The sequence below is a fragment of the Triturus cristatus genome, chromosome 1_1, assembly GCF_964204655.1.
Source record: "Triturus cristatus chromosome 1_1, aTriCri1.1, whole genome shotgun sequence".
NCBI lineage: Eukaryota > Metazoa > Chordata > Amphibia > Caudata > Salamandridae > Triturus > Triturus cristatus.
In genome coordinates, this window is record NC_140579.1 from 950014696 (window position 1) to 950036230 (window position 21535).

Genomic DNA, 21535 nt, shown 5'->3' on the forward strand with positions numbered 1-21535 from the left:
TTTCCCTAATGCACCATTCGGTGAATCTTTTCCACTTTGCTACGTAGCACTTCCTTGTGGTCGGTCTTCTTGCCTCTCTGAGTACCGCCATCGTACTTGCCGGTAATTTGAGGTGTGCGAACTCTAGGTCCTCAGGAGCCATGCAGCTAGGCGGAGGTTTTCTGGTTCTGGGTGTAGTACTCTTCCGTTTTGCATTGTTAGCAGGTCCTTCCTGGCGGGGAACCTGTGTGCGTGCGTTTGTGACATCTGCATGATGTGTGAGCACCATGTTTGCCTGGCCCATTGGGGTGCTATAAGGAAGAGCGTCATGCTGCTGATCCTGCACTTGTTCAGCACTCTGTGTAGTAGTGGTATTGGTGGAAAAGCGTATGCACATGCCCCTGACCAGCTTATGCATAGCGCATTCCCCAGGGAATGTTTGGACGGTACTCTGGATGCGAAGTTTTGACATTTTGGTGTGTTGCAAAGAGGTCTATTTTTCGAGTCCCCCATTTGTGGAATACCTTCTGGATTTCCTGTTGGTTGATCTCCCATTCGTGGGATGCTGATGTCTGTCTGCTGAGCCAGTCTGCCTCTACATTGTCCTTCCCTGGTAGATGTATTGCTAATAGGTCTATCTTTCTGGGGATTGCCCATCTCCATATTTCCTGAGCTAGCCGTGAGAGTGTCACTGAATGTGTCCCTCCTTGCTTGTTGATGTAGAACATGGTAGTTGTATTGTCTGTTTGTATCAGTACTCTGTTCCCGTACAGCAGTTTCTGAAAGGCCTTTAAGGCTAGGAACACTGCCTTGAGTTCTAGGTAGTTGATGTGCTTTATTGCATCCTTATGTCCCCACAATCCCCTTACTTTGAGGTTGTTTGTGTGCGCTCCCCACCTTTTCTGGGAGGCGTCTGTTGTAATGGTTACAGTTGGAGTTGGTTGTGTAAATGTTCTCCCCTGTGCTAAGTTCTTCTGGTTCCACTACGCTATTTCTTGCTGTACTGTTTGTGTGACAACCACTAGATCCTCCCAACTCCCTGTCGCTTGTGACCATTGCTGCTGGATCCATTCTTGGAATGGCCTCATGTGTAGATGAATATTTGGTACCAAATGTATGCATGATGCCATCATCCCCATCAGTTTGCTCACAGTCCTCACTGTCAGAACTTGCCCCTTGCGGCAAAGACGCGTCTTCTTGCATATAGCCAGAGTCGTCTTTGCACGTGGAATCACCGTGCATTGTATGGTGTTGATTTCTGCCCCATAGAACCTCTGGAGTTGTTCTGGTTCTATTGAAGTCTTCTTCCAATGGATTGAAAACCCCAGTTGTGGTAGCGTCTGTATCACTCTATGTGCTTCCTGCACCTGTGGTATGAGCTTGCTTTTACCAGCCAGTCATCGAGGTATGGGTATACATGTATCCCCTTCCTCCTTAAGTGTGCTGCTACTGCTGCCAGACATTTTGTGAAGACTCTCAGTGCTGATTTCAGACCGAAAGCTAGCACTGTGAACTGGTAGTGATTTGTGCCTATTGCAAACCTGAGGAGGTGTTTGTGTTTGCTGTTGATGGGGATGTGCAAGTAGGCGTCCTTTAAGTTTATAGTCGCCATGTAGTCTCCTCTTTGTAGTTGTGGTATGACCTCTTGGAGGGAGGTCATCTTGAACTTTTGAGTTTTTATGAACCTGTTTAGGAATCTGAGGTCTACAATTGGACGTAATGTTCCGTCTACTTTGGTATGAGGAAGTAGGTTGAGTATACCCCTTTGTTCCTTTATTTTTGTGGCACAATTTCTATGGCTCCTTTCTTTAGCAATTCTCTTGCTTCCTCCCTCAAGTGTGTCAGCTCTTTTATTGTGCGCACTTGGACATTTGGCCTTCTGTTTTGTGGTGGCCTTTCCAGGTCTATACAGTACCCATATTGTATGAGTTTTAATATCCATTTGTCTGATGTTATTTTCCTCCATTCGTGGAGGAAGTGTCTTAATCTGCCTCCTACCGGTGATGTGTGTTGGAGGAGTCTTTGAATTTTTTTATTTTTTTGCTGGTTTTTGTCCTGTCTCTTTTTGCACTTCCTGAGGTCTCATCCAGGAGTATGTTGTTTCTGCTGGTGAGTCACTTTCCTGTGGGAGGCTGACTTCCCCTCTGGCCGTTACCCCTTCCTCGGCCGCACCCTCGAAAGGATTGTCCACGGGGCTGGTACTGCCAGCTTTGCTGCTGCTGTCCTTGGTTACCTCCTTGATAACTTTGCTGGGTGGTTTGGTGTGTTGCCCCAGGCTGATGATTTCCTCTGCCTGTCAGTCTCCTGGAAGGTGTTCCTCTTCTCATACCTCGGAACTGCAGCGCCCCCATAGATCTCGCTGTTTCGTTATCTTTCTTCAGCTGGTTCAGCTTTTCATCAACTGGCGCTCCAAACAGTTGTTCCCCATTGAAGGGTGTGTTGAGGATGTTGTTTTGGACCTCATTCTTGAATCCCAAAATTCGGAACCAGGCATGTCTCCTTTCTGTGACCCCCAGCATCATCTGCCTGCTCGATGTCTCTGCTGCGTCCAGGGCTGACTTTAAACATGTATTAACCATGTTCTTCCCCTCTTCTACCAGGTGGCTTGCTCTTCTCTGGTATTGTTCTGGTACATGCTTGAGCAGTTCTCCCACTTCTTCCCAGTGCTGGTATGCGTGTCTGTTAATGAGCGCATTGGAGTTGGCGATGCGCCATTGTATGGCTGCACTCCTTTCCATCTTCCTACCTATCATGTCCATCCTCTTGCTCTCTTTGTCTGGTGGAGGGCCAGAGTTTGTGGGTATATTTGCTCTTTTCCGAGCTGTGGATGTAATGATGGAGTCGGCTGGTACTGACCCTCTGATGTACTTGGAGTATTTCGAAGAATGTTTATATTTCTTCTCTGCTCGTGGAGTCACAGCTCTACACATGGCAGGCTCTTTGAATGTCTCCTTTCCCTGGTACAGCACACTTGGGAGCATGGGCAGGAACTGGCTTCTAGTTTGTGAAGGCAGCAAGGTCTCCAAGAGGAAGCAAGACTGGGGTTTCTCTTCCTCTAACTGCACCCCATACATCTCAGCCGCTCTTTTGATGACTTGATTGTAGATCCCTATGTCGTCCGGCGGCGAAGGCCTTGACGGATATGAGTCTACGCCCTCTTCCGGTGATTCGGTGTCGAGATCTTCCCACGACAAGTCTTGAGCCTCCGGAGCAGTCGACTCTTGGTAAATCTCATCTTCTTCCCCTTCGCCTGTCCCGTAGTACAGGTCCTCTTCCTGTTCCTCTCCAGGTTCAGGTGTGTTCGGCGCTTCGAATTCCTCGAAGCCCTTTCCTGTTTCGGGTGTAGTCTTCGACGGTATGCTGTAGGATTTTAGCTTTTCGTCGAAGTCTTTCTTGCATTGCAAGATGTTAGCCATTTCAGCCTTGAGCCTCTGTCTTTTCTTCTCCATCTCTGCCGAGTGATCGGCTTCGAAGGCCTCGACGTTCCTCTTCGCGGTTGTCAACGTCGAAGTCGAAACCTGTCTCGGGCCTTCGCCTTTCGACGTCGAGGCCTCTTTTTCATGGCTGCTCTTCGGTGCCTTTCCCTTGTCTTGGGATTTCGCCGTCTGGTGGTCCTTCTCAGAGGATCCGATGGACTGTTTGTCCCTGGATGCAGTAGTCGACGTAGAGTGCTTCAACGGCCCTGCTCCTTTCGAGGACTTTTGCTCGCCTTTGTGAGTATCAGTGAAGGGTTTAGTGTTCGATGACTTACCTCCTTCGATGTTTTCTTTTCGACCTCGACTTCTTCTGGTCCTTCTGCTACGTTGTCTTCCTCTCTGCTGGAGAGTACCAAGTCTCGTAGCGATGGGGGCGTCCCCTGCCCCTGCATGTTGTAGTTTGCTCTTCTCTGTCTATCCCTTACTCTGAGAGTCTTCGGGGTGAACGCTGCACAGGGGTTACAGTCCTCGCTTCGAGCGGCAGGCAGAGATTGCAAACCGGATGTTGGTCCTTCTGCGCGTACTAGTGGTGGCAGTTTGCGCAGAATTTGAACGGAGTCTTGTCCATCACCGCGCCCAGGGAGCCCCCCTGTACGCCCATTCTCCTTCGAAAAACGTCAAATTCTTCGAAGTTCTCTGAACTCTAGTCGAGTTTCTTCTTACTTGGTCTCCGGTGTCTTCTCCGGTGATCTATTCCGATCTTTTGTCGATTCTTCTCTCCAAAGTTCTTGGAGCTCCTTCCTGTTGTTCCAGACCCAACGGCGGAAAAAAGAATCTGAAGATGGCGACCAAAGGTGGGAGCTTCCGGAGGAAGCACGTCGACGTCACGAAGGACACCAAATGGTGGTATGTCGACGCCCACCTGGGCCACGAAAAAAAAAAAAAAGAGAAGAAATACTACAATTCCAGACCCAACCACTAGATGGCGGAATAATGCACAGCATAGTGAATCCAGAAAGATTCACGCTGCAAACCTTCAAAGATATCTATTGTACCCAGTGTTTCGTGGCCGGCTGTATCTAAACTCATAAGGCTTAGGCAATGTTGGTAAGAATAAATGTGGCCTAATGATATTGGTTATTTGGGACATGTGTACACATGCTGTGGTACAGGGTGGACCCTGGTTTTATGCCTACTACCCTTTTAAAAACCGGTGGCTGCAAAATATAAGCGTCCCACATACACCTGAGCAGGTGACGTGTGTCTGAGGGGGCAAATAGATGCCACTTAATGGAATAAACAGAAAACAGCAGTCACCAGAGTGTTGACAAACCACGGACCCTGTCGCCTTTTAGGCCTGTGTATTCACTGAAGCACTGTTGTGCACTCGGTCAGCATAGTGGGAACAAATATTAATTTACCAGGCCCACTATTTGTTTATTAAGCAAGGCTCCTCTGTGTTGCACAGATTACATTCACAATAATTTGACTTACAAGGGATTTGCACCTGAGGCTACCTAACCATGCTGAATATGTATATAAATACCTATAGGAGAGCGCTGAAAGCCCCCTTCCGCCCCGGCGTCTTCAAATGCGTCTGCCCGACACATGGAGCAGCAGGTGAGGCAAAAGTGTGTTTTTTGGATCCATTCACAGGGGAACAAATCAAGTAAAGGAAAGAGGGGGTAAGAGCAGTTGGTTGAAGTAATGTTTTTCAGAAAGTGAGGAGGAGCGAGAGCAAGAAAGAGGTAATAAGAAAGGGGGGGAGGGAGGGGCAGCAGCAGTGCGGGAGAATCGAACTCTGTTTAACGAAAAGTGATCAAATAAAAGTAGCGCTTTACTGCAGCCAAAGTGTTTTTCTTATTTGGATCCATATTACCGCAAATCAAATTGAGGAAAAAAAGAGGGTAAGAGCCGATTGTTGAAGACATGGCTTTTAGCAAGTAAGCCGAGAAGCAGACCTAATCCTGTCTGATGTCCTCACTAGAAAATGTTATCAGGGCGAGCTGCTACTTTGGAACTGGAGGTAATGTAAAGCGATCCAATACTTCCGGTCGGTTTCACGTTACAACTGTAAAACAAGCAGTTGCAGGAGAGCGTGTCCTGCCCGCAACAGCAGGTAGGAGAAAGTCTTTAGAAAACAGTCTTTACAGACTGTAATTTAAACATACTGAGTAGCAAAACATGTAACAGGGGCAGTCCTCATGGGAGATTACGACAGGAGAAATTAGGGTACTAAGAAGGGATTACTAAACCTATCCATGAATCAAAAGCCACTGTGAGAAGTTGGCCTGGCATATGCTGGTCACTAGTTATAGTGGCCACCTTGCACCAGTCCAATTCGACTCTTATGGTAGATAGGTTTAAGACAACCTTTTAAAGAAAGCTATCCTAGTGGGAGCTGTGGAGAGCAGCCTTAAGGCTAAGTCTCAGAGGAATGTAAAGCAGCTTGTTTTACTTTATAATCTCTTGAATTACCAAATGAAAGGACACCACACAGGTATATATATCAAATATATATGTATTTATTACTAGACACACTCTACTGATCTCTTTATGAGATTAGAAGCCAGGAACAATATCAACGTTTCACAATAAGTTAAGCACAAATATGGCTGGGGCCCTAGGGGCGTACCAGACCATATACTAAAAAAGAGGTTTAGGAAAGTCGACTTGCAGAATGACAAGGCCTAGCGCCTGTAGAATCGCTTGGGCTTCACAACTGCAGTGATAGCAGGTAAGTAACAGACCCACGGGAGACGCGTGCAGTGTGAGAACACAGACGCGGGTTCCCTATTGATTACAATGGAGCAAGTCGCGGTTTCACTTTTAAAGCTTTAGGGTACTTCGAGGAAGTCTACAAGCAAGCCACTTACAAGGTAAGTAATTCGAGGGCCAACACACACTAGGGCACCGGAGTTAACGAGTTACCTCACCCAGGGAAGCCGGGTGCATAGGTGTCTTTTGGTGTCGGGTCGCGTCGCTGTTTTCTATGGAGACCAAAGAAGACTTGCTTCTTGTGGCGACTGAAGAAGTGTCCGGTGGAATCCAAGGCTGGATTCAAGATGTAGAAGACCTGAAAATTGAAGGGACAGTGTTCACAGTCACTTGCCAGTGACCCGGGGCCAGGAAGATGGATGCCCACGGATGTCAGGTGATTTCAGGTCGTTGATGGTGTTTTGACTCTTCGCTCACAAGGTCCAGGAGAGATCGACGATGACCAGCAGCTGGATTCGGAGTGTCCCACGACGTCTGCAGCTGATGGCGGTGTCGGCAACCGGATTGGAGCCAACAAGCCTTGGCAAAAGCAAGTCTCGTGTAGAGTGAAGAAAGTCGATGGTGCAGACCAGCAAGGTCTGCGGGACTCACCCAGCGAGGGTGAGTGAGGGCAGGTCTGGCGCAACCAGGGGAGCCCTTTGAGTCGATAAAGTCTTCGGGGGACCCACTAGCCAACAGGCAAGGGATCGCGAAGACGCCTCTTGAGGAAATGCTTCACAGGGGCCCACGGTCACTCGGGACGTGGTAGGCCTCTGATTTTTGCTGCAAAACCTGCTGGAGGCTTGGGCCACAAATGGTCCAAAGCACAAGTTCGTTGAACATCGTGAAGGGGTTGCACTCGACAATAGTGCACGGTTCCCAGGTATTGCAGTTCCTCGTCACTCGTGGGGTCCAGACGCCACAGCTTCACTGGGGACTCAAAATTGCCGACGAGAGGTCAGGAAATCCGCTTCTGGGGTTACAGGGACTTTGGACTCCGGCGGGAGTGGGAAAGTTTGCGCCCGTTGTTTCAAGTTTTGGTGCCTGCCAAGCAGGGGAGTCACTCCTTGACTCCAAGGGAGATTCTCCTGTCTTCCAAAGGTAGTGGAACGTCGAAAGGCCAGGATTCTTCTTGTAAAGCGTCGTCCAGGGGTTGTCTAATTTGCAATGGCAAGGTGTACCTATCTATAATGAAAGAAAGGGAGGGACTAGCTCTATGATCACTCCTCTAGGAGGGTCAGGGGGGTGGATGGTTACACCCACTCCCCTTTGTCCAGTTTTGCGCAGGGGCTGGTAGCCCCTGAACCGGTTTGAGCTGGCATATGCACAGAGGAGCCCACTGCTCCCCCAGTGCAGGACTTCAAAGCACTCTAAGAGTGCACCCACCCAGCTCCAATACACTAAATCCTGTCTGGAAGGTGGTGACACCTCCCTGTGACAAGATGCCTATTGTTGGGCTTCCTCCACTGTGAGTTTCGGTCAGCAGCAGGAGGGCAGCCCAGTGTCTGATGGTGGCATCCATTTTGTGATGCCAGGGCTCTTTCAGATTTCTACCGTGTTACCACAGTAGGTACATGTCATCCCCTCTAGAAGGGTGGGATCATACTCCCACCCCAGTTACTGGTGTGGGGTATGATTCCAAGATGTTTGACACCAAACACGACATGTTTTGATGCAGTCATTCCAAAGTTAGCATTAACCGGGAGGTTATAATGCACTTAAGAGTATATGGTTTAACCGCATCCACAGACAGCCACAGGGAATAGACCCTGCCAGCTTCAGAGGGGCCCTGCTCAGGCAGAGGCACCCCCTCACATTGTAAACCAAGCACCCTGCCCTCAGGATTGATAGGGCCTGCCTTAGGGGTGGCTGATAGGTTTATATGTGTGTGTATGGTGAGATATAGGAACCTATACCTCTGTGAGGAGTGCTAACACTACCTCACCCAGGCTGCAGTAGCAGGCCTGAGGTGTCAGATTTCGTCTGCTTCCCAGGGGTGGTATAATACATGCTTCAGCCCGTGGTAGGCCTGTAAAGTACCTATGCCCTTGGTACCATATACTAGGGGCTCATAAGGCACCACAGTAACCAATCACTAGTGCATCTAATATGCACTCCAAGTCGTTTAGAGAGAACAGAGAGACTGGGGCCCTGATTAGCAGGGACCCAGCCTGACTATAGCCAGAAACCAGTGTATACATCAGAAAAAAAGTGGGGGCAACATAAGTGCAGATCCTACTCTCCTACAGCCATCATTTACTAGGAAAAGTAACAGGAGTCAATTGAACAGATGGGCGGAAAAAGGGTGGAGTTTAAAGTTCATACCTGAATACAGCATGTCTCAACTTAAGGCAGCAAACTCGGCAAAAATATATGCATGCCTAGTTTTGTTTTCTGCACTTGAGGCATCTGAAAATCCAGCAACCAATGGCAGCTGACACGTGTAAAATCATCTATAACAGTGTGAGAGTTTCCTAAAGGTGTGGCGATTATACATTTTCTATGAGATAGTGTTGGAACGGTGTTTATTAACCTTTTGACTTATGTGGACCCAGTACACATGAGGCATTACTGGAAAGCGGGACCTAAACATTTATTTGAACCACAAAACAATAGACAAAAAATAAAGAAATAAGCATCAAAAACAGAAATTATGAAATATTACATCTAATTCGCAAATATAATTACACATTTTAATGAGAATGTTGGAGCATTTCTAAATTCAACTGATGCCACTCATCATCTATACTACGTTTGATGCATTAGCACTGCTCCCATACATAAATCAGAGGATAGTAACTTAATTTTTTGCTTCCAATTTCAAATACCTTCAACTTAATAGAACGTTTTAAAATGTTTAATTTTACATCTTCATCTTTGTTTATATGAACTTTATCAATCTTAGTATTTCATTTTCTAGGCAGCTGTGGAGCTTCTGAGAAGGTTTGGCCGACTCCAGGTTAAGAACAACTGCCCTAGAATACAAACTGTAAACATTTCGCTTCTTAAGTTTAGAGTTCACACAATCCAGCAAACTCCGTTGCGGGTCTCCCCATTTCACCTTTAGAAGGCGGTCAGCCCTTTGCATGCACGCAAGACAAGAGATTAGGACTACTTTTGCACTAGAATCAATTACAAGGAAGTCTGTAATATACGTTTTGGTTCCAACTTACAGGAGTTTATTTCACATTTATAATAAAAAGCAGAAAACTTGTCACCATTAGGGTTCAACAGCATAGTAATATAGTTATTTTCTTAGCCACACAGTAAGTTCCTTTCAGTTCAATAACATGGCTGCAGATCTTCAGGAGAATATGACCATGTGGTTTTGAAGTCAACATCATATTTTGTGGAAGCCGGCATGCATTATGTCATGATATACAACAGCATGTTTATCTCAAGAAGAGAAAGAACAAACCCGAGACAAGTGTTGCAGCTATCTCACATTGCCTTAGGGTGCCTTGAAATTCTACCATCACACTACTATTTTACATTGATTAGAATCTGCTCTCAACTTGTGTAGGAAGTCATCCATCTTCCCGTTCCTAGTTTAATTTTTCAATGGCTTGGAATAGCGCTTTCACTGAAGGTTAAGGTGACCACATTTTCTGGCTCACAGCACAAAATTATAGAGTCACAAATGGGGGAGCAAACCAGACACACTGTGAGGCCACCACACTTTTGGGGTAATCCAATGAGATTCAAGTGCAACATACTCATATTTGAGTTTGGTCTCTCAGAAACAAACATTCCATAATGTTCTAAAAGTTCTGGTCTTACGATAAAGACAGATATCCAATTTCAATGCCATGGTTAGTAGAATCTAATTATAAAGGCATCCATCTAATCAGGAAATTGATGCTAGGCTTCAGTCTGGTTCTTTAAGAACTAACCAGATGGGTATTCAGCTCGTCTTTGATTGTTGATGCTTGCTTGTGACAATACTTCCTTTGAGGCTACCTAAACTGGTCTAAACCAATCGACCAGATGCACACCAGCTTTGCCACAATAGTGTGGACCATGGCTATCCACCTTAGGGGTGAGGGATGTAAAGAGGGGAAATGGAGGTGTATATACACACACACTGGAACTCCCATCCTGGGATTCGCCCTAAAGCCCTCATGTACACCTTACTCGCTCTGCACATAGCACTATTTATGGAAAGAGAGGTTCCAGTCAAAGTAGACTGCATGAAATTACCAGACAGAGCAAGTAGTTGGAGGGCAACAAAAAACGTTCTGTACATCACAACTTCATCAACCGTTTAGCCATGCCATTGCCTGGGTATGCGGACAGTAGTCACAGCAGACATCGGTGTTACGACGAGTACCCCATTGGCCTGGATAACTACTTCTCACATCATGGCAGCCATCTTGAAAGTATAAAACTATTTTTCTATGCTTTCAAGGTGGTCACCATATTGTGGCAAGCAGTTATGTTGAAAGTGTAAGCAATACTCTTTCAAGCGGTCCGCTTCCAATGTCTGCACTAATATAAACACATAGGCAAACCCAACAGTGGACATCACTTTGTGAGCAAATGAAAGCTGTAAAACTAACATGTTACCATGACAATACAGTAATACAAACATGAATGGTGATTAGAGAAAAGCCTTTCTAAATAATAAATAGGATGCGCAACCTGAACAAAAAAACAAAAAAAAATGCCTGTAATTGTCATGCCAGTAAATGCATCAACGGACATACACAGATTCTGAATTGCAAACTACACACCATGTTGCTTCTGCAATCTAGCAAACGGACCACTTGAGCCCATCACCAAAAACCCAATGTGAACTTCATAAAACAATATGACCATATATAAAACACCATGGCATTGATGAACAGCCCAATGAAAAACAAAGGAAAACCTCATGAATGTCAAAGGCTGAATGAAGTGTGCGAGCCGAAACTCACACACACTATAATACTCATTAAAATACTTTTCAAAAAGTATGGATAATGTGTGGTCGTCCAAAAAGCTAAAGCTGTTTGTAGGTCCTTAGCTTACTATTTGGCACAGACTAGATAATGCAAAACAGTGTGGGGGTTTCTTAGAAAGTAATTTGAAGCTGTCTATTTTTTCCTCACCTGTTGACAAGTATCACATTTATATGCCTTTTCTCCACTGTGTGTCCTCTTATGCCTCTCCATGTGATACTTCTGGATAAATTTCATATCACATTGATCGCAACAAAAAGGCTTTTCACCTTGAAAAGATAAGCATAATTGACTACTCATAAAACACTAGACAATAGAATAAGGTCATTAATTACTATAAATGTTAGTTACAATTAATTAATATCACAATCCTGCACAGAACCATGTGGATATTGGGTGTGGCCCACAGATATTACTGTGAGTGCGGGACATGGTAATAATGACTTCAGCCATCCAAAAAGGTGAACTAAACTGTGAGCATTTCTTTTAGACATTGTGTGTGCAACTAAATTTACAAGAATAATGCATAATGGTGCGCAAGTAAATTCCTCATCAATACACATTAATTTAAGGTACTAAGCACCATGCACTTTTAGGGTTATTTGATTAGCGTAAACATTACAGTAACTATAAGACTAAGTAGAGCACAAGGCGTAAAGACTGTACATGAAGAATTACTTACGAAAATAAATAGAAGACACTCTTGAAATCAAGTTATAAACAGATTGATCACTAGTAAACAGTGAAATTCACGAGGCAAATATAAAATCAACTTTATTGTGTGACACACCACTAATTGGCCATAGATAACAAGTTAAGTTACATCAACACCATCAAGGTGGATAAAGAGAATCTGACTAAGTGGATAGGACTGACAATAAAATGGGTATGCATATTTTTTTTTCTCTAAGATCTAAGGACTAAAACAAGTACAAATAAAACAAGGTATGGTCAAAGCACAAATACCCAATACATCTGAAACTCTGGAGTGAACTAAATAGGAAACCCAAGAAACTATAAAGCTGTATGTTTGACTACTTTAAGAGGAGAAATAAGGAAATCTACAAAGCTAGTTGGAAGCTTTCATGGTTTTCAAATATAATTATTGGTACTCACGACTATGTATTTTTTCATGTCGCTGAAGTAAATACTTCTGAATAAAACTCATGTTACATTGGCTGCACTGAAAAGGCCTTTCACCTAAAAAGAAGGTAGTAAGGAATAAACTTCAGGAACAAATGGCACTGTAATCCATACACCCTCCCAGTAAGAGCTCCGTTTATTATTCCATGAGGGAACAGGGCAAATCCCTAGCAATGACTCAGTAAAACTGCCACTCAATATTAGGAATCATCACGGTGCTACACAGACAAATCAAATATGTTAACTATAAGATATCCAATGAACCAACCTATGCTACTAAAGGAATGTGGACCAATCTAAGAAAATTGTTCTTTACCCACAACAGGTATTCTTGCCACCGATCAGAACGCATTTCTTTTCCATTCTAGGACAGAACCCTTCCCACCTTCCTACAGCAGAAGTGACCTACTTTAACAAAAGTACAAACGAACCTCTTAACCACACTCTTCCTAACCACATAGCAAGAGCCATAAGTTTTTCGGGCAGTAATGGTGATCAGTGAGCAGATCTAGTGTGGACATTTTCTACCATCCCTTAGTGATCACTAGGCAATGCCTTTTTCCATAGTTTGTTCTGGGTTAAGCACTGAAAAGCCAAACTGCAACATCAATAGTCCACTAGAACAGAGCAGACATTACCGAAAACACTTAATTCTGTGAAACTTAGTTATTTCTAGGCCTTTACCTTTATGGGATTGCCAAGTTATTGGGTGGATCAATAAAGGAGCAGAGAAGAGGAAACTGCTAACCTCTATTTGCGGAAATTAGAATAGAATGGAAGTTTAGTAATCCACAATTCAACCCTCTTAATGTTATAAAGGGTGAAGAAATTTCACTCATGACATTTAAACTAGCTCACATATATTAAAGACCAGTCTAACTAAACACAATTACAATTTCTGTTGTGATTTAAGTCTGGATGCTTTCACATTTAAAAGTAATTCCACCATATTACCAAAACTGGATAACAGACTGCAGACGTCCACCCAAACATTTATTCAGAGCAATTCTGAACAATTTTCAATGAAACATAATGGAAGGCAAGTCATTTCCCTTTGATATATAAGACTACAAAATCCAGTAGGCAATGATGGCAGGTGTTGGGAAAAGGACGTTACTTTTTTGTAAACCTAGTTGTTCACCATTAGTATTGTTCCTGGGTTCATAAAATGGTTTAATCTCTCTACGTAGGTGGAGATCCTGGAACATTTAAAAAAAAAAATTGTTATTTTTTCCAATCAAACTAAAAAACAAAACAAGTTAAACACGCAATAGTCCCCCTATTTTTTTTTTATATTTAATCAAAAAGCCAAAACACAAGCAAAGCACTGACAATGCCAATACATCTTGGTTTAATTTGCTTGCGCAGACACCAACCACAGCCCATTGGAGTGAGACAAAGTTGTAAACTGCAGGAGTATGCTGAGAGGCCTATGGCTGTAAAGTCCAATGCAAGGATTTGAGCGGAGGCGAAGAGATACATCCATACACCCAACTATGTTAGGCGAGATAATAACAGCCCATCGGGCTTAGCCAAAACATGATAAACAAGGGGGAGTTAATTGACAGCTGCACTGTCAAAACTCATACCTAAAAACAGTACAATTGACTTAAAACAATAAATACACATGCAAAAAAAATTAAACCGGAAAGGGTGCACACATGATGCAAAACATATACATAATGTACTAAACACTGCTCTATTAAGAATCTTGGACGTCTGTCTGCTTGAGTCCATTGTACTCTGCATGGAGACGGCCAGATCCTGAACCAATCCTGCTTTATTCTAAGCCACAAGTAACACCAAATTGTTTTCAAAAGGTTTCTCAGCAACACATTCTCCTGGTTTGCCATCGCTCTATGGCAAGAACAGTAATTTACAGCTGATATTAGAATTCGGAGATGCAGGTGGATTCTAGCATATTGACCTTTCTATTGCCCTAGGGTGGGCACGAGGGCCTGGAGCACTGTGCAAGAACTATATTTACAAACTGATTAGTTATCCAGCCATCTGCACATTGATATAGACCTTCTAAAATAGAACATGTGTATTCTGCTTATAAATCATATATCTCAAAAATTAACGTCATCTAGGCATATATTCGATGTAGCAGGAGGTAATTCTACATTTTTATTTATTTATTTTTATTTAGTTTTAGAGTTTTCTATAGCGCGGACCAGACCCAGGGTAGGGTATCGGAGCTCTTTACAATGAGTGCACAGAACAAATAAAACAAGTAGCAAAATAAAGCAATACATAAAATCAACATGTTTTGACAAATATCGGAGGGGCATTGGCATTAAAGTTGTTCTGAGCAACAGGTAATAGGGGCGAGGGAGTCCTTAGTGGGCGAGAAGAGGCGAGTTTAAGGGTGTAGAACTGGAATGGATCGTGTGAGAGTTTATGGGAGGAATTTGCAAATCAGGAATGATTTTGCTTCTCTTTTGAACAGAGGAGTAGAGGAGATTTTTCTGATGTAAGGAGGGAGTGTGTTCCATATTCTTGGTGCTGCACCGGAGAATGCTCGGTCAGAAGTTATCGACGCTCCTAGAAAGGTAAGTTTTTGGGCTAGGTACTGGGTCGTATTGTGGTGAAGCGCTTTGTAGCCAGTTGAGTGCTTTCAGGTGAGGTGAAATGTGGTCAAAATTCCTAGATCCAGTTAGGAGTCTTGCTGCGGCGTTGAAACAGGCTTTTAGAGGGGCGGTTGAGATTTTGGGAAGCCCCGCGAGGATGGTGCATCTGTACTCCAGCCTTGAGATGACTAAGGACTGGACTGCAGTTTTGAGGTCCGGGTTTTCGATGAACGGTTTCATTTTTCTAAGATAACTGAGGTGAAAGCGTGCATTTTTAGCTAACAGGTTGATGTGTGTTTGCATGTTAAGGTTCTTATCTAGTGCAATTCCAAGTTATTTGGTTGAGTCCACCAAAGTTGGCGTGCAGTTCAGAGTAGTGATCAGCTTGGTCCATTCCTTTGTCTCCAGGGAGTTATTGGGGGGGAGGAGGAGGGGAAATGAGAAGAAATTCTGTTTTTTGCGAGTTTAGCTTGAGGAAGTTGGTCGTTAGCCAGTGGACTGTTTTTTCGAGTGCCAGGTTCATGGTCTTTATGTCTTCAATGGAGGAGATCTTGATGTAAAGTTGAGTGTCATCCGCATACATGTGGTAGGCAATGTTCGCTTGCTGTAGTAGATCAGTTAGTGGTTCAACATATAGATAGGGTGGAGCCTTGTGGTACTCCTAGAAGGTTCGGTGAGGAGGTAGTAAGATTTTTGTTCACCATGAACGATTACATTCTGTTTTCTAGAAAGGATTTGAACCATTGAAGGACTGTGCCAGATAAACCCATCCTGTTTTCTAGTCTTCTTAGAATTTTGTTGTGATTGACCGTGTAGAAGGCTGAGGAGAGGTCAAGCAAGACTAGTAGACAGGTTTTGTTGCGGTCAAAAGCTAGGAGGGCATCGTCAACTATGTGCAGGATGGCTGTTTCTGTGCTGTGGCCGGATCTGAAACCAGATTGGTGAATGTTCAGAAGGTTGAAGTTCATGATGTGTTGGTTCAGTTGTTGCTAAATACATTTTTCCAGGACCATGGCTAGCATGGGAATGTTGGTTACGGGTCGTAAATTATTGGGGTCGGCGCAGTTTGCTGTCGGTTTCTTTAATATAGGGATGACTTGTCCCGTTTTTAGTCAGTCCAGTATGTGCCCTTGAGCTAGCGAGGCATTTATTTTGGTCCAGAGAGGGGAGGTGACTTGGTAGATGTGGGGAAGGCAATTTGATGGGACTGGGTCGTTGAAGTGGTTGTTGAGTTTAGTAGTTGCTAAAGTTTTGGTGATGTCATTAAGATCGTAAAGTTTGAAAGTGGACCAGTGAGAGTTATTTTTTGGCAAAGGTAGCTAGAGTTGTTCCGCTTTTTCGGCTGGAATGTTTTTTGGGGTGGCTGAGTTAGTTGCTGCAGTGTTAAGCTTGAGTTTGAGGGTGTTCATTTTTGCTGTGAAGAAAGAAGAGAATTCTTCACTGCTAAGCTGTGATTTCGAAGTCACGAGTGAGGATTTAGCCAATTTGTCAGATTGATTAAGAATTTCAAAAATTTTCTTTGGTCTATTTTTGGCATTGTCTAGTCCTGATCTAATGAAGTCTTTTTTAGATTCTAGAATACGTTTGTTATGGGAGTTTCTAGCTTTCCGAAGTAGTTTAAGATGGAAGGGGGAGGGATGTGGTCTCCATTTCCGTTCTGATGATCTAAGTTTACGTTTTTCTTCATTCAGGGCTCCGTTGAACCATGGGTTTTTATCTTTGTCTGGAATTCGGTGAGGACATGGTCGTCTGACATGTTGGTGGGGGGATGAGAACTTTCTCACAGTGTGAGGCTAGGTTGTTCCAATCAAGGTTTTTCGTGTTTCTTATCCATTGTTTAGGCTTGTTTTGATGCGGGAACGTTTTCTTGGTAGCGGAGGAAATTTGGAAGGGATGATGAAATGGTCTGACCAGTCACAAGGGGTGATTAGGATAGATTCAAACGTATTCTGTTTAGAGATGAGCCAGTCAAGAGTAGCACCCTTAGAGTGAGTGGGCTTTGGAATAAATTGGATCAGGGAATGGTCTGCTAGGAAGGTTTTTTAGGGCGTTGACCTGCTTGTCTAGGGGGTTTTCCCAATGGAGGTTAAAGTCGCAGAGGAATATGTCATTGGAATGAGGGGTGGAGCTTGTAGTAATGAGATCCAAAAGTTGGTCTGTAAATCCTGCGTTCTTGCCTGGGGGATGGTAGAGGAGATGAAGTTTGTGGAAGTGGTTATCTGAGGATTTGACAGAGATCCCAAGGTATTCACAGGAGTCCATGGGTTCAGAGTGAAGCTTTGAGATGGTAATGTAGGATCGATGTGTGCAGGCTAATCCTCCACCCTTTTTTAAGAGGTCTGTCTAGTCTAATGATGTTGTAGTCTGGGGAAAATAGAAGGTCAAGACATGGCGAGGACGATTCATTGAGCCAAGTTTCCGTGAGGATGGTTATGTCTGTTTTCATGTTCAGTGTGAGGTGGGCGATGTCCGAGGCGTTTTTTAAGGTGGAGCGGCAGTTTAGGAAAAGCAGGAGATCGGTTTTGAGGAACTCTTTACGGTCAGATTTTGTAATGCAGGGTTGTGGGTTATGGATTGGAGGTTGTTCAGGTTAATTCCTCTGTGTTTTGGATGGGATGTTCTGTTTGGGTTGGTAGGGACTGGGAGAATATAGAATTCTTCTTCAGTATTTGCGATGTAGCAAGCAGGGGATCCATATGACAGTGGAAGGGTTTGGATTTCCAGGTCCGTTGGGTAGTTCAGATCTTCTTCAATTGGGATGGGGCTTGTAGGAGTTTCGTAAAGTAGTACAAGGGTATGGATTTCTAGGTCCGTTAGGCAGTTGGGGGGTTTGCGGGTGCCTAAGTGTCGATTGGTCAGAGGGATACTTTTTATCACGTTGTTGACTTCGGCTTGAGAGTGTTGAAGATGTGTAAGTTTGGAAAGAGATTTTTCAGAAAGTAGTAGGATGCTTTTGATTTCTAATATGACATTTTGTAGTTTCCTAGATGTGAGGTAGGACTGGGTTAAGAGTGAATCTTGTTCAGAAGGGTGATAGGGAGGAGACAAGATCGGCGAGCAGGAAGGGCTGGGAGTAGTATTGCTGAGGGGTCTTATGTCTGTGGGGGCAGTGTGGTGGGTATGTGTGGTTGGGAGCGGGGTGGTAGATAATGAGGGGTATGTTCTGACTGGGGGCTATAATCTGACTTGATAGAGTGGCCGTGTTGGGTGTCATCCGCGGTCGGTATAGGGATATGGAAGAAGGTGGGGATAGGGGAGGTAGCAGAGTGTGGGGATGAGGAGGGTCAGAGATTGGAGATAAAGGGAGGGGCGATGTTGGAGCTGATGATGTTACCATTTGAGGGTGTAAGTGGAAATAGTTCGGGTTAAGAAGCCGCTTAGGTTCTCTGTAGTTCAAGACTTGGTCAGCCACAAGGCACAAAGAAGCCATCTAATTTTCATAAAGTTTGTTTGCAACATCTACAACTTTCTTGTGCAAAAAAGAAAGGTCACAGAATATAATCATGATTTAGGTGCATCTCTGTGAAAATTACCAAATAGTTTAAAAAGACCTGAGGAAAGATGCAGGGCCTTGGGAAGAATATATTAAAAAATATCTGAGCCCCCAAAATAACCCTTTGGTTCTCGCACAAGGTTCTTCAACAATGACAATAACAAAACAAGAATTCATACCAGTACGAATCAGCACATGTCTACGCAGATGATAGGAACTTCGAAAAGCAGCGTTACAATGTTCACAGATATGAGGCTTCTGACTTGGGGATAAACTGCCACTTTCCACTTCTCCCAGTAAGGAAAGCTAAGAAAAAAAATGATTAAAGTAAGCTAGAGATACAGCAAATATGGTCATTTTCTCCTCAGATCATGAATAAGTCACCTATGAAAACAAGTTATTTACTTACCTGTAACCGTAGATCTTGATCAGGAGTATCTTCAGTAAATCATCATCAAAAATCCTTATTCGATTCACACAATCATCAAAGCAGAATTAAAATGCTATATAACATTGCTAAACGCAGATACAGTACATTACCCTCTTATTTACAGTCAGCACCGACAACATTTTGTAACGGTCCACTATATTTACACAATTCAGATCTTCAGTTAATAATGTCACAAAGACTTGGTTCCCTATGTACAAACATTTTTTTGTGATATATTCCATAAAGTGCGAAGTGCAAATTCATCGGGGCTTCTTTAACGATACACGATTAAAAAAATACTGAAAATGCTTCAATAATATCGAAGAGTACGTTCTAACAGCGAAGAAATTTATATCCAAGAGTACACTTTTTAAACATCTTAATACTTAGTCACTAAAATTAAGGGTCAACCCCAGTAAAAATGGTATATTAAAATGTAAGCTCTTTTTTTCCTTCTCATAAAATTAATAGCCAGCAAAAATCTGACACCAAACACAATGCGCCTGGAGCGATCAGTTTTTAATATACGCAACATATCAATGTATTTTTTAACATTCAGACTCCTGCCCAAGGATTTAATCCATTTTCTTCTGGCATTTACGTATGCAGGGCAGAAGAATAAGACATGTGCGATATCCTCCTTGGTTCCTAAATGGCATAAGGTACACTTGCAACATTTTTCCCCATCCTGTGGCGTTCCCCATTTGGATGTAAAAACCTTTATCTGAAGAAAGCTGTATCTGAATTTCAGATATCTTTGCCAGTCTTAAGTAACTCTATAAACACTGGATATACCCACCATTGTGCAAGATGCCGGAAATAATTAGTTAAAAAAATATCCTCCAAAACAAGAATTTTACATTTGTTTCAATTAATTATTAATTTACCAAGCATCCAACATTGGCACGGTATAAACTTTAAAGGAGGGCCCATCTGGGCACTTTATACTGCTACTGAACAATCTGATCACAGTACATCAAAGGCACTCTTGTGTTATATACAATTGCAGCTTTTTCCATTGTGCTTTACGTGCAAACAGGAAAAGAACTATAAGCAGCCCCCATACGCATTAGGCAGCATCTGCTTTTTAGATCTCACCTGAGCGCGCGCCTGCACGGTTGGATGCAAGACATTTTGTTCACTTATGAGAGGCTTAAAGCCCACCTATTGATTACCACTTGCATGGCTTCATAATCACCGTTTTATTTTTGCTCAGCGCATTCCAGCATCACTTTGTCTTTTAGTGTTTGTCCCTCCCCTGGAGCATAGCCCAATACTGCTTCCTTGTGGCGCCCAGTGTCCCTCCACTGCTTACACATCTGTCTTGGTCTGTGCGGTCACTTGCACCCCCTCCACCGCCTGTCCCTCTTCATGTTGTATGAAAAGGATTGTGAGGATAAAGTTATGAGTTGACAATGCCAAGGCTAATTCTATTTTACATAAAACAATCACATCATGTGATGTTTGTGGTAACCAAGCTTGTCCATAATGTTACTTTGTTTTAGTCAGGGTCAGGCAGAGGAGGAACATTTTCAGTGACTATGTGACCCCCAAGGAACCAGTGACAAACCCAACGCAGCTTACTGGCTCACCCTCTACTAACCCACAGGTACGATTTCACAACCCAAGAACTTTTTGTGCCCCAGCCAAGTGAAGGCATAACAGGTGTGTACCCTTGCGACAGATTTGCCTTTTATAACTTCCCAAATGTGAAGGTGGACATTGAAAAGGTACAACAAGCCGCACAGTGCAAAGTGCTGCTGATGCATGCTGCAAGCAGGCAATGCTGAGGATGGGAAGGCAAATATAATATGCAATAAATACTCCGTGGCATCAATGAGGTGGCTAAAGAGCAGTATCCTGTTTCTGGTGGCATAATGTGTTTAGGAGAAGTCACATACACATCTATTTAAATATAACTAGTTTGTATATTATTTAAGGAGGGTGGTTGTTGCCAGCTCCTCCGGAAACTCTCTATCCAGACTTGGGGAAAACTTTACATCAATGGCACGTTTTGTACCAGCGAGGAAATCTTTGGCGACGTTCAGCCCACCCCTTTGGAACGAGTCCTTAATGTCCGACTGCGTTCTTCCCTCCGTATATTTCTCCATTGTAGGAGAGTAGGATCTGCACTTATGTTGCCCCCACTTTTTTCCTGATGTATACACTGGTTTCTGGCTATAGTCAGGCTGGGTCCCTGCTAATCAGGGCCCCAGTCTCTCTGTTCTCTCTAAACGACTTGGAGTGCATATTAGATGTACTAGTGATTGGTTACTGTGGTGCCTTATGAGCTCCTAGTATATGGTACCAAGGGCATAGGTACTTTACAGGCCTACCAGGGGCTGAAGCATGTATTATGCCACCCCTGGGAAGCAGACGAAATCTGACACCTCAGGCCTGCTACTGCAGCCTGGGTGAGGTAGTTTTAGCACTCCTCACAGAGGTATAGGTTCCTATATCTCACCATACACACACACATAAACCTATCAGCCACCCCTAAGGCAGGCCCTATCAATCCTGAGGGCAGGGTGCTTGGTTTACAATGTGAGTGGGTGCCTCTGCCTGAGCAGGGCCCCTCTGCAGCTGGCAGGGTCTATTCCCTGTGGCTGTTGTGGATGCGGTTAAACCATATACTCTTAAGTGCATTATAACCTCCCGGTTAATGCTAACTTTGGAATGACTGCATCAAAACATGTCGTGTTTGGTGTCAAACATCATGGAATCATACCCCCACACCAGTAACTGGTGTGGAAGTATGATCCCACCCTTCTAGAGGGGATGACATGTACCCACTGTGGAAACAC

At 43.8% G+C, this 21535-nt stretch overlaps 1 pseudogene; it reads right to left on the reverse strand.

Annotated features, from left to right (window-relative positions):
* LOC146871352 (uncharacterized) overlaps positions 1-20842 on the reverse strand; it is a 58488-nt pseudogene extending 37646 nt beyond the window's left edge.
* Between the last annotated feature and the right edge of the window lie 693 nt (positions 20843-21535).